This window comes from Mus musculus, chromosome X, assembly GCF_000001635.26.
Source record: "Mus musculus strain C57BL/6J chromosome X, GRCm38.p6 C57BL/6J".
NCBI classification, from domain to species: Eukaryota; Metazoa; Chordata; class Mammalia; order Rodentia; family Muridae; genus Mus; species Mus musculus.
In genome coordinates, this window is record NC_000086.7 from 47369317 (window position 1) to 47382378 (window position 13062).

At 37.9% G+C, this 13062-nt stretch overlaps 1 pseudogene; it reads right to left on the reverse strand.

Annotated features, from left to right (window-relative positions):
- Gm14609 (predicted gene 14609) lies at positions 10929-12049 on the reverse strand (annotated as a pseudogene).

The following is a 13062-nucleotide window of genomic DNA, read 5'->3' on the forward strand; positions in this document are numbered from 1 at the left end:
CATTTTGCTGAGATAGAGCAGCTATAGATGAACAACTACCACATACTCCCACCTTTCTGTGAATTTAAAAGAATCAATTTCATAAAAGTGAAGAGTACAGTGTTGGTCATCAGAGACTGAGACAAGGGGAATTACAACTTGCTGTTTCATAGGTATAGCTTCAGGTGTATAAATCAATAATTTCTAGAGATTTCATAACATCATTGCCACTGTATTTTATGATGCTATATTGCGAAAATAAGATTCTGTGAAAACAGTAATTACAATTACAACAATTTTTAAAACTAGTAAGAGAATCACTGATAAGGTTTAGCTGCTACCTTTATTTTACAACACAAGAATCTAATTTCAACTCCTCTGTCAATTCCATTACCCAATATTTTACTGCATAACATTCCCTCGACAATATGTTTGTGTTGTTTTTCTCATAAACCATGGAAAGTAAACAAAGCATTTGCCTAATAAAGAATAAAACTCTGATGTGAGAGGCTTGAAGAGTAGACTAAGTGCTTAAGAGCATTTGCTACTCTTGCAGAGGATGTCAGCCTGGATCCTACATAGCAGCTCAAAACCATCTGTAACTGCAACTCCAGGGGATCCTATACCTTCTTTGGAGATCTTATATCTTCTTGCCTCTGTGGGCACCAGGCATCTTCTTGCCTCTGTGGGCACCAGGCATGTGTGTAATGTACATGCATATATGCAAGCAAAACACTCATATACATAAAATAAAATAAATCTCTTTGCCGAGTTATAAAAAGAAAAGATCTATTGAGAATTGACTTGAATTGCCAATTAAATCTATGTTGGAATTATTCAGCTGGATTCTAGATATAGAAGGCCAACTATTGAAGGCCAACTGAGTAACTTTCAGAAACATTATGTCTCACTTTCTTTTTCTGTTGCTGTAATAAAATACACAGACAAATTTAAGTTAAGGATAAAGGGTTTATGTTGGCTCACAGTTCCACATCATTGTGGAAACAGCACATTACAGTCCATACCGTGGAGAAGACACAGAAGCTGGAACATAAACCAATGAAATGCTTGTGCTCAGAATTCTCTCTTCTCTTCGTTCAGTCCAGTGCTTGGCCTATGGGATGGAGCCATCTACTATGGTGGGTATTTACCCTTCAATTAATAAAATCAAGAAAATTCTCTAAAGACATGTTCAGAGGCCCATCTCTCAGAGAGTTCTAGGTCTGACCAAGTTAACAATTACCAGTAACATATCAAGAGCTAGAAGCTTCCTGTGATGGCTGATCCTCGTACTCAACTTGACCTATTTAAGAGTTATCTAGGGTAAAACATACTGTGTGTTTATGGAAGTATTTTTAGAGGTGACTCACATCTATGACACTGTCTGGAAGGAAAAGACCTAAATATTAGCAATGCCTTCAACAGGTTGCCAGTTTTAAAACGAAGCCCAGCTTGGGCATAGGCCTCCCTTCTTTATCTTGAACCAGTTTATCTAGATGTCAGCTCAATATCAACATTCTTTATGCAGCTTTCAAGATTTCAGCACTCTGTTGGGATGGTTAAGATGTTCAAGTATTTGTACTCAGAAGCTACCAGGTCCCCTACCTTTCCTATATGCAGATGGTCATTGCTGTACTATCCCTTCATCATTATTTAAACCTATTTATTAAAGCCCCATTTATAATATGGACATATGACAGCTTCGTTATATTCTTAGAGACCATTACCTCTAAAGAAACTGAGAAGACTACCCACCATGGAAAACTTTCCATTTCAGCCTTAACATTTGAGACCATAAAGGAATCAGAGCAAGAAGAAACTTGATTTTAAGAGAAGTATACATTTTTTTATTATTCTTATTTTTATAGCACTGGCTGGCTTGGCCCTCATTATAGAGACTAGCCTGGCATTGAACTTTGAGGAGTTCTTATATTTTGATATGTTATATTCAAGGATTCTTGTTTCTTCATTATTGGATGGTGATATTAATAAAAATATAGACAGCCTTGTGCTTTTCTTTCCTAAGCTTATCCTGAAACACATCCTATTTCATTATTGAATTATGTTTAAGTAAATAGTATGATAAAAATATATAAGTGGGGCTCAAGCTATAGATGATGCCAAACTACATCAAATTCCAAAGAATAGTCTATCTTGTGTAACTAAAGCACATGGTAATGGTAATGCAAATGTAATTGATTTAAAAAAAAAAAAAGAAAGGCAGGAAAGAGGACATCTTCCTTTATTGTTTGAAGGAAGTATACAATATCAGTAGGTAAGCTGGAGTGCTCTTGTTTGTAACTGCTGGGATAAGCCAAGAAATGCAGGACTGTACTGTGTAACAAGATGGCAGAAGGGAGGCATATTATGAGAAAAGTAAAAAATGTAATTTGAGTCATAAATCACTGAGAGATAGATCTTTATTCAGCAAAATGAGGGAAATAGATGACACATCAGGTAAAGGCTCTTTCCACAAAACCTAAGAACTAATCATATATGGTGGAAGGAGAAAAATTGCTCTGGCAAGTTGCCCTCTTCCACATGCACACAGACATACACACAGACACACACACACACACACACAGAGAAGGGGTTATGGATAAAATATAAAAAAGAAATCTCACTTTGCCTTTTAAAAGTATACAAAATTGTCTTTGTAAAGTGTACACCTGATAAAGAATGATAATCTAAAATAAAGAAATGATTTAAAACAAATAATAAAATAATCAAATTAATACCCACGGAAGGAGTTACAGAGACAAAGTTTGGAGATGAGACGAAAGGATGGACCATCTAGAGACTGCTATACCTGGGGATCCATCTCATAATCAGCCTCCAAACGCTGACACCATTGCATACACTAGCAAGATTTTGCTGAAAGGACCCAGATATAGCTGTCTCTTGTGAGGCTATGCTGGGGCCTAGCAAACACAGAAGTGGATGCTCACAGTCAGCTATTGGATGGATCACAGGGTCCCCAATGGAGGAGCTAGAAAATGTATCCAAGGAGCTAAAGGGGTCTGCAACCCTATAGGTGGAACAACAATATGAACTGCCTAGTATCCCCCAGAGCTCGTGTCTCTAGCTGCATATGTATCAGAAGATGGCCTAGTCGGCCATCATTGGAACTAGAGGCCCATTGCTCTTGCAAACTTTATATGCCTCAGTACAGGGGAACACCAGGGCCAAGAAGTGGGAGTGGGTGGGTAGGGGAGTGTATGGGGGACTTTTGGGATAGCATTGGAAATGTAAATGAAGAAAATACCTAATAAATAAAAAAATGGGAAAAAAGAAGTCAAAATCCTTTACAAATACTTCAATAAAAAGCCATACAAATGACAAATATAGGAAAAATTCTGCCTATCATGAAAATGGAAACTAAAACAACACTGTACTACTATACCATACCTACTAGGATGGTCATCCTCCAGATTACTGACAAGAGCAAATACCAGCAGGGATAAGAAATAGTAGGAACTCTTGTTCATTGCTTATTACAACAGTTCTCAACCTGTGGGTTGCAATCTCATTGGGGGCCAAATGACCCTTTCGCAGGTGTTGCACTGATAAAGGATATATCAGATATCCTATAATTTACATTTTGATTCATAACAGTAGCAAAATTACAGCTATGAAGTAGCAATAAAAATTTTACAATTAAGGGTCACCACAATATGAGGAACTGGATTAAAGGGTCTCTGCATTAGGAAGGTTGAGAAACATTGGCATATTAGACTGCAAAATGATAGAACCAACTTAAACCACTCTATTATACAAACTAATTATACTGATACCCTAAAAATCTAGCCATCACATTTTTTGATACTTACTCAAATGTACTGGAAACTTATGTCCTGAACAACACCTGTGCATGGATGCTTATAGCAGATTTATTTATAATTGTCAAAATACAGAAGTGCCGATGTCCTTTAGTAAGTAAATGGATAAATAATGGCACATCAAGATGTGGAAAATTATTCCATGCTAAAAATAAATGAGCATCAAGCCCCAAAGAGATGTGAAGGAAACTTAAATAGCTGACTAAAGTAAGGAAGTCTGTGATGTGGTTTCAATTATCTGACATATTGGAGACGGCACTGTGGAGAGATTTAAAAAAAAAAGTGGCTTCCAAAAGCAAGGGACATAAACAGACAAGGCTCAGAGGACATAAATTTTAGTTTTACAGAAGGGCACTCTATATTCCCCATATTCTGATCCATATCCCACATGCCCTGTTTCTAACCCTCACCTTCCCACAAGTCTCCTGTATCCCTCTAGACAGTTTCATGTTATAGATACACATAGGATTTTCTGTGCCGATATAAAATCATAGAGTGTTAAATGAGAGAAAACATATGCTATTTATCATTTTTGAGAATGGCGTTATTTATTTAAGATGCTTATCCCTAGTTGTATGCATTTTTATAAACAATATAACTTCATTTCCTTATCCATTTTTCTGTTTTTGGACCTCTAGGTTGGCTCAATAATGTAGCCATTAAGAATAACACTGAAGTAATTATTAATGTGCAGGTATTTGTGATATGTTAACTTGGGGTCCTTTGGGAAAATACCCAGAAGTATCTTTGGGTCAGACTTACAATCTAGTTACATTTTTAATGCCCATATTGGCCACCAAAGTGGCCTGATTAGTTTATATTCCCACCAGTAGTAAATAAAAGGCTCCCATTTCTCCACACCTTCGATAGCATTTGTTATCTGTTTGTTTGTTTGTTTGTTTTCATTTTCTGGTTCTTTTATTTTTCTCTCTTTTATTACATCCAAGCAGAGTTTCCTCTCCTTCCTGTCACTCAGAGTTTCCTCCCACTGCCTCTCTCCCTGACATCCACCCTCCTGCCTTCACTCAGAGAAGAACAGGCCTCCCAGGGACATCAACCAAACACTGCATAACAAGCTACAATAAGACCAGGCACATACCTTCACAAAAAGGCAGAACAAGGCAACCCAGTATTAGTGAAAAAGGTCTCATAAGTAGGCAAAAGAATCAGGAACAGCTCCCGCCCCCACTGTCAATATTCCCACAAGAATACCAAGCTACTCAGCTGTAGCATATGTGTAGAGGACCTAGGTCAGACCCCTGCAGGCTCCCTGAGCTCTCAAATTCACAGGAATCCTGGGAAGTTGATTCTGAGGTCCATGTTCTTGTGGTAGAAAAGACAGGACCTTGGTGAAGTTTTGATTTCTATGTTTATGATGACTGGTAAAGTTATGCATATATTTATTGCATAGTTGTCTTCATCTTTTGATAACTATTTGTTCATTTCTCTGGGCTCAGAAGAGTCTTAAAATCAATAAAACGGGTATGGTGATGTCAGCTAATGCTTGTAACATCTATTAAAATCCATAGAATGTACAATAGTGAAATCTAGTGTAAATTGTGGGCTTTGGATATAAAAAGGGTCATCATTTGTAATAAACATACTGTTCTGGTAGGCCATGTTTACAGTGAAGAGGCTTATACATGTTCAGTGGCAGAAACTGCATAAGAAATCTCTGAATGTTTCAATTTTGCTGTGAAATCAAAACTTCTCTAAAAAATAAAGTCCATTAAAAATCAGTTAGGTTAAGAAGGGCACACATGGCTGAGAGCAGTAATTGGATGAAAATTATTGTCAATAAGTTGTTTCAGTTGGCTATAAAGTTTCAGAATATTTTTTCTTTTATTTTCCTTATTTATTCTTCTTTCATATATTACATCCTGACTGCAGTTTCCCCTCCATCCCCTCCCCCAGCCTCTCCTCCTCCTCTCCAGATCCACCCCCTTCAAAAAAGAGCAGGCCTCCCAGGGAAATCAGAATATATTTTTAAATAACATTCATTTTGCCACACATAGCTAAGAAACTCAAGTTTTATTTACTAAGGTGACAATAAGAAAAGCTAGGCAGAATGCATTGGAGGTTTGACGTTTATATTGGTATCTAAGAGGAAATGAAAAAAGAGAGAGAGAGATGGGAGGGAGGAAAGAAGCTAGCATTATATACTGGGGCTATTATACTTTGGCGAGCACACCAGAGGATCAAAAGCAGCTTAGTTAACATCCATTATAACCCCTCAAAGAATACCAAAAGTACTACAGTGGTAGTACCATTGGGACAACAACATCTGAGGAAAGAAAGACACAAAAGGTATACATTTCACAGGGAAACTTTAACATCTTTCTACCCCTGGTTATTATTACCTTTCTAGGTGTGTAGATGTGAGACGTTCACAAAAATACTTCAAAAAAAAATCAACAGTCATTCATAGAACTAAACTCATCCAACAGCAAAAGTATAGTTTTTTTCTGTCTTTCATTTTTTTCTTTCTTTTTAGAATTGTTTTTAGAGACAGGATTTTCTCTGTGTAGCCCTGGCTGTCCTGCAATTCTCTATGTAGACCAGGTTGGCCTCAAACTCATGGAGCTCTGCCTGCCTCTGCCTCCCAAGTGCTGGGAGTAAAAGTGTGTGTCACCACCACCAGGTTTCTGCCTTTAATTTTAGTTCCCAGAAGAACTAGAAGAGAGGGGCTCCATAAATACTCACATAGTCTCCAATAGCAACAATGTGCAGCTCTGCTCAATGAGCACTGGTCACAGATTAACTACATATTATTTACCCACTGCTCCAAATTGCTAGGCTAGACAAAATGTCAGTTTCTTTTTTTTTTCTTCTTTTTTTTTTCTTCTTCTTTTTATTACGTATTTTCTTCAATTACATTTCCAATGCTATCCCAAAAGTCCCCCCCTCCCCCCCCCACTCCCCTACCCACCCATTCCCATTTTTTGGCCCTGGCGTTCCCCTGTACTGGGGCATATAAAGTTTGCCTGACCAATGGGCCTAAAATGTCAGTTTCTAAGAAATGGAAAGATTAAATGACTAAGATGATCCACATCCACTTATTTAGTTCTCTCCTACTTCCAAGATCATAGCTTACACTCCCCTCTGACGATACTTCTGTTGTTTGGTTGATAGATTCAAAAACTACTCCAGAAAGAATACTACGTGACAAATGAGTAAGAGTCTTTGCAAGCACTGCCTTGGCCAATCAGGCCCAGCTCTACCCATTACTTCTGGCTCTTTTGCAGGAAGATAATTCAATATCAGATATTTAGAGTGCCTAGTATGAACCCACGACATATAAATACATTTTCTATTGAGATACATGGATAAATAAGACAAGAAGCTTGTACCCAAAATATGTTATATCTAAACAAAGAAGATGCATACATATATCCTATAGGATGGTTATGACTGGAGTATAAAATTTCACCCACAGGATCATGCATTAGAGACTTAGTCTCAAGCCTTCACATATTCATTCATCCTTTGACAACTATTTGTTTATTTCTCTCTTCTCAGAAGAGTTTTAAGAGCAATAAAAACTTTCAGTATGGTGATGTTGGATAATGCCATTATGCATGTATCTAAATCCTACTATTTTGGGAGGTTTTTGGAATGTTTGTGAGGTAGGTAACAGCTGGGTAATTGTGTCACTAGAGGCATGTCTTTAAGAAACCAGTCACCTGTGGAGAATTAAAGTTCCCTTACTATATATTTCTGCTACTGTGGTGTTTTGTCAAAATGCATGTAGGCAACGAAACATGGACTCAATACTCTGTAACTGTGAGTCAAAATAAATCTGTTCTCCCTGAGGAAATAACTAATGCAATAACTAAGTAAAACCTAGCCCTTCATAGAAGCAGAGAAGGATGGAAGTATGTGAAATATGGAAAGATTAAGGCCAAGAGGGATCATGATGAAAATCACCAGTTCATGTTTACTGAGTATTTACCATGTGCTCTGATTCTATAATAAGCCTTTTTTCATAAACCATCTCATTTGATTCTCATAATCAAATAAGTAGCTTCATCTACACTTAATTGTATGAAAAAAAGCAAATAGCATATCCAAAATCATGTAGCTAGGTAAAACTTGTAATTAGTCTGCTTTAATCAACATGCTTGGGTCTCAGTCCTCAAGATGATAGTAATAAGGGGTAGGGTGTTGGCAAAGCCATTTAGTCTTGAATGCTGAGCCCTCGTTATTAGAATTAGAATGTTTAAAATAGAACCTAAGAGATCTAAGTCCCTCACAATGCAAAAATGCTCTAGGAACTGGATTCTCACCAGACATTAAATCCATAGGCACATTGGTCTCAGGCTTCCTAACCCTCACAATCATGCATTGAATACAATGGACCTATCCTATGGTATTCTATCCTCAAAGCACTGCAAATATAATTCAGATCTTTCGGTCTTCCCGGCCAAAGATAAGGCTTTTTGTTTGCTTTTAGTTTTGTTGATGTTGTTTTTGCAACTTTTGAGTTATTGGCTTCCTTCCTTCCTTCCTTCCTTCCTTCCTTCCTTCCTTCCTTTCTTTCTTTTTTTCTTTCTTTCTTTCTTTCTTAGTTTCTTTCTATCCTTCTTTCTCTTTCTTTCAGTATGGCCCAAACTCTATTCTATACTAATTGAGGGAAAAGGCAAATTTGCCTCTCAGGAATTAAATTATAATGAAAGATAAGTTCTCTTAAGGAGAAAAAGACATGTAAGATGATATCTAACAAATGCTTAGAGCAAAAAGTAAAAAAGGACACTTAGTAAAGACTTCCAGGTACATCATTGTAGAACAACAAAGTTAAATTTGTTAATTCAATAAAATAATAGACCACACATCAGAAAAAAAATAGGCACATAGCCAAAAACAAATAAAAAGAGTTACAGGGCTATACTTAATTGGAAGGATAGAAGAATATGGATGAAATTTAAATAGAACACAGTTTGGGTAGTCATGAGGAAAGGTGAGGATATATGTAAATAGGTCAATACCATGCCTGTGATCAGAAATAGTTCTGGGGTCATGTCTCCTTTGAAACTAATGAATTAAGACAAATGTATCTAAAATCCTTTATTTGAAACTCAACAACTGGATTGAAAATTAAGGCTGCTTTCAGGCAAAAATAAAATGTTCCATTGTTACTAATATGATTCACAGTACAAAGTTTTGAAAATCAGAGTATTTTATTCTTTAATTGATTTCCAAAAAGAATCTTAGTTCATTTTTACAGGTTCACAAAGTTCATCTTCCAACTCTAACGACCTGAGTGTTAAGTAGCAGAGACACTGAAAGGTAAAAAGGCAGCTCTTTCTACACAGAAAGAGTATAATTTAGCATTCTCCTGTGCTTTATAAAGGGGAAGAAATAAGATGGGAGGGCACAGGTGGACTAATATGAAGCAATACTGTGTAGAAAATAGTGTGACCCTGTTCATAACACTGAACAACGTCTGTTAAATTAAAGGACAGTTTATGATCACAACGGAAAGAGAAGCATCAAGTTTATAGTGTGACAGATTAGCCAAAAAGTTTTAAGTGAGTTTGTATTTACACAGGTCATGAGGAAATGTTACATCGTATATCACTAGTGTAGCAAAACCTGTAAGCTGACTTAAAATATATATGAGACAAGGAAAATCGAAAAATGCTATCTCAAACTACAAGGAAAACAAAAAGAAGTTATTCTGTCAAGAAGCAGCTATCAGAAATCAAGTTCTGTTTCTATTAGTGAACAATCACCAAACTCAGAAATACATACAAGAGAAGTCACAATGGCCTATGACTAAGAAGTTGAGACATGCAAAACATCAACAACAACAAAAATATAGAAATTCAAAGCTTAAGACACTATTTCCACTTGCCTTTATCTTCCTCATGAATCACGCAATTACTTGGGACTCTTATGACCTCCATCTGAAGGTAAGATTGTCAGTTGCAGTAGCTAATGAACATCAGGTTCCCCCAGCTGTGCAGTAGAAATACTGAGAGGATGATAGACTGCCAACAGAATGCTCCAGGGTGAGGACACAAAGACAAAGATAGTTAAACTTAACTATCAAAATTGAAGCTTTGTTATTTTAGCAACTGGATGTCACTTTTTTTTTGACAGAAAATACCTAATGTAAAGAGTTTTAAAAGAGAAATTCATTTGACCGACTCCTCCTGGTTTGAAATATTTCAATCCTTGATGCTTGCCCCATTGATTCTATGCCCTGAGTCAGAAGCATGGCAGTAGGGAGGCTGTAGCAAAGGTATTCACATCATGGTAGACAGGAAACAGAAAGGAATGCCTTCACTAGCTGGCTTTCTCCTTTTTCCTTCTGTGTTACATCTAGACTTGTGTCCTATGCAGGACATCCTCTCCAACCTTGGTAATTCTCTCTGGAATGGCCTCTAAGGTACCTGAGAGGTATGGGTTGCTTATCTTTTAAGAGCGTCCCACTCTACCTAATGAAGCAAAAAAAAAAAAAAAAAAAAAAAAAGAGCTTCCCACTCTATTTGAAATAAACCATCAGGTACCTGTTTTCTTTCTGTTAGTTTGTTTGTTTATTTATTTACTTACTTATTTATTTATTCGCTTTACGTTCTGATTGCAGCCCCCCTCCCCTCAGCCTCTACCTCATACAAATCCTCTCTCATCCCTCCCCTTCACCTCTAAGAAGGGAGAGGTCCCCCCATAGGTACCAAACTACTCTGGCCCCTCAAGTTACTGAAGACTAAGCATATCTTCTCTAATTGAGGTTAGACAAGGCAGCCCAGTTAGGGAAACAGGATCCACAGGCAGGCAACAGAATCAAGGTAAGCCCCTGCTCCAATTACTGAGGGACCCACATGAAGACCAAGCTGTACATCTGCTACATATGTGCAGGGGGCTTAAATCCAACTCTTATATGCTCCTCAGTTGATAGATCAGTCTCTGAGAACCTTCAAGGGTCCAGGGTAGCTGACTGTTGGTCTTCCTTTGGGATCTTTATCCCTTCTAAGTTCCTCAATTCTTCTCCCAACTCTTCCACAAGATTTCCCAAGCTTGGTATAGTGTTTGGCTGTGGGTCTTTGCATCTGTTTCAGTCAGCTTCTGGGTGGAGCCTCTCACAAGACAGTTATGCTAGGCTCCTGTCTGTGAATCCAGGCTGACAGATACAAACATAGCCTGAGGTTCCAAGGTAGTTGAAGGATGCAGACAGGCCTATAATATGTCCCTATTGATCCCCTAAGCACAGTTCAGCACCCCCCCCAAAAAAAAATTTGTCAGGAGTTGCTAATACATTCACTTATGTCTGTCTCACACAGACATTATCTGGGCTAACAGTGGCAAAAATAGCTATCAATGGTGTCTTCACATGTTGTATCATTGTGACAAGGCTTTGACCAACAAAAGACATCAAAGTTTCACAGTGTGTCCCTGTGAATCCACAACCCATGCTGTCTCACTAGTAGTTGTTTCCTCCTTCCACATGTAGACCTCCATGAAAACATGGCTGACTGGCACATTCACCAAAGCTGAGTTCACAGTAGTCTTCTAGGAATCCAAGTAAGTAAGCCCCAAGAGCATACTGACATGTGGCACCATGTGTAGGTATGGCTGGGATCCACATTCATCAATTTCCAACTCACAGTTCACATCAGAATAATCTTGAGGAGAGACACATGTGTCTTCCTATCTTATTGGGGCACACAGTCTCATTCGCATGGGAATCAAACACATTCATCTACTTCTAAGTCACAAAGACTTAGAACACCTTGGCATCCAGGCATACAGAAGCAGGAGTGACCATTGATTCCATCCTGGCATACAGCGCCATTATGACAAGGGCTGGAAGCACACTCATTGTGATCTCTCTCACAGAACCTTCCAGCATATCCAGCAGGGCAGACACAGACAGGGTGCTCAGGATCTTTATGGAAGAGGTCTTCCTGTTGGCAGGTGTTCTCTCCACAGTAATTAGTGGAGGACTCACAGGCAAGCCCCTTTATTCCAGGAAGACAAGGGCACCAGAAGCCCCTTTCTCCTGGGTGATTCACACAAGTGGCAATTCCTTGGCAGGGACCAGAGAAACAAGTGTCTTTTAGATTTTCACAGTCTTTGTCCAAACTATTGGCTATGTCTAAGCAACAATAGTTGTCTTCTGGAAAACCCTCAGACATAGAATTGTTTGGCAAGATTTTCAGAGACATGTAGTATTGTTTTTTATTATAAAATGAGTCCTGGCACCTGAAGTCACTGCAGGATCAGGTACATCCTTTCACACTGAGGTCAGTCAAGACAGCCCAGTTAGGGAAGCAGGATCTACAGGCAGGCAACCCAGAGTCAGAGTCAGGGTAAGCCCCAGCTCCAGTTGTTGGGGGGTCTACCTGCACATCTGCCACATATGTGAGCAGCATATCAGGCACTCTTAAGAATATACAATATTTTTAAAGATAATTGTATTCTTTTTGGAAAACTTCATGTTTTAATATGCATGAGAATATCACTTATATCACTCCTACTTCTCCATCTCCCTCTTCAACTCCCCCCATGTCCCACTTCATACATTTCATAATTAATGAGCTAATGACAGAAAATGCAAGATTCCAGCTGTTATTTAACCCATGATGCTCCATGGTTTAAATATGTTCTTTAGTAAACACTGAAATCCCAAAGAATTAGACTCTAATGCCAGTGAAGGAATGGACTTGCCAGTGAGAACAAGCAAACAAAAAGCAAGTGCTTCCTTCTTCCATGTTATATATATGAGCTGTCAGCAGAAGGTATGGCTCCAAATAAAGACGGATAGTCCCACCTCAAAAGATCTGGATTAAAATTGGATCATTCCTATTTCAAATGATTTAATTAAGAAAAAATATCCCTCACAGGTGTGTACCAGGCCACTAGTGCTCTAGTTAATTCCAGAAGTAATCATGTTGACAACCAAGAAGAGCTATCACAGTTCCACCCTTGTCAACTTGACATGCAATCATATCTCCTTAGGACATGCTTAATTTTCTAATGAAAACAAATAATCAGATGATAATTATGTCTAACACACTATAACTGTCTCATGTACAACCACAAACACATTAAAAATTTTAGAATATTTGGCAGTGGTCCTTGAGGGATATTCTTTTATAATCTCAAAACTAGAATATAATAACTGCTGATGTCTCTTAATTGATGTTACATTACATGATAAAGAAATCCCAGAAAGAAAACACAAATATCTGTACAAACACATTCTTAACAAAATATGGCAAGAAGCCCACATGTCAATTAT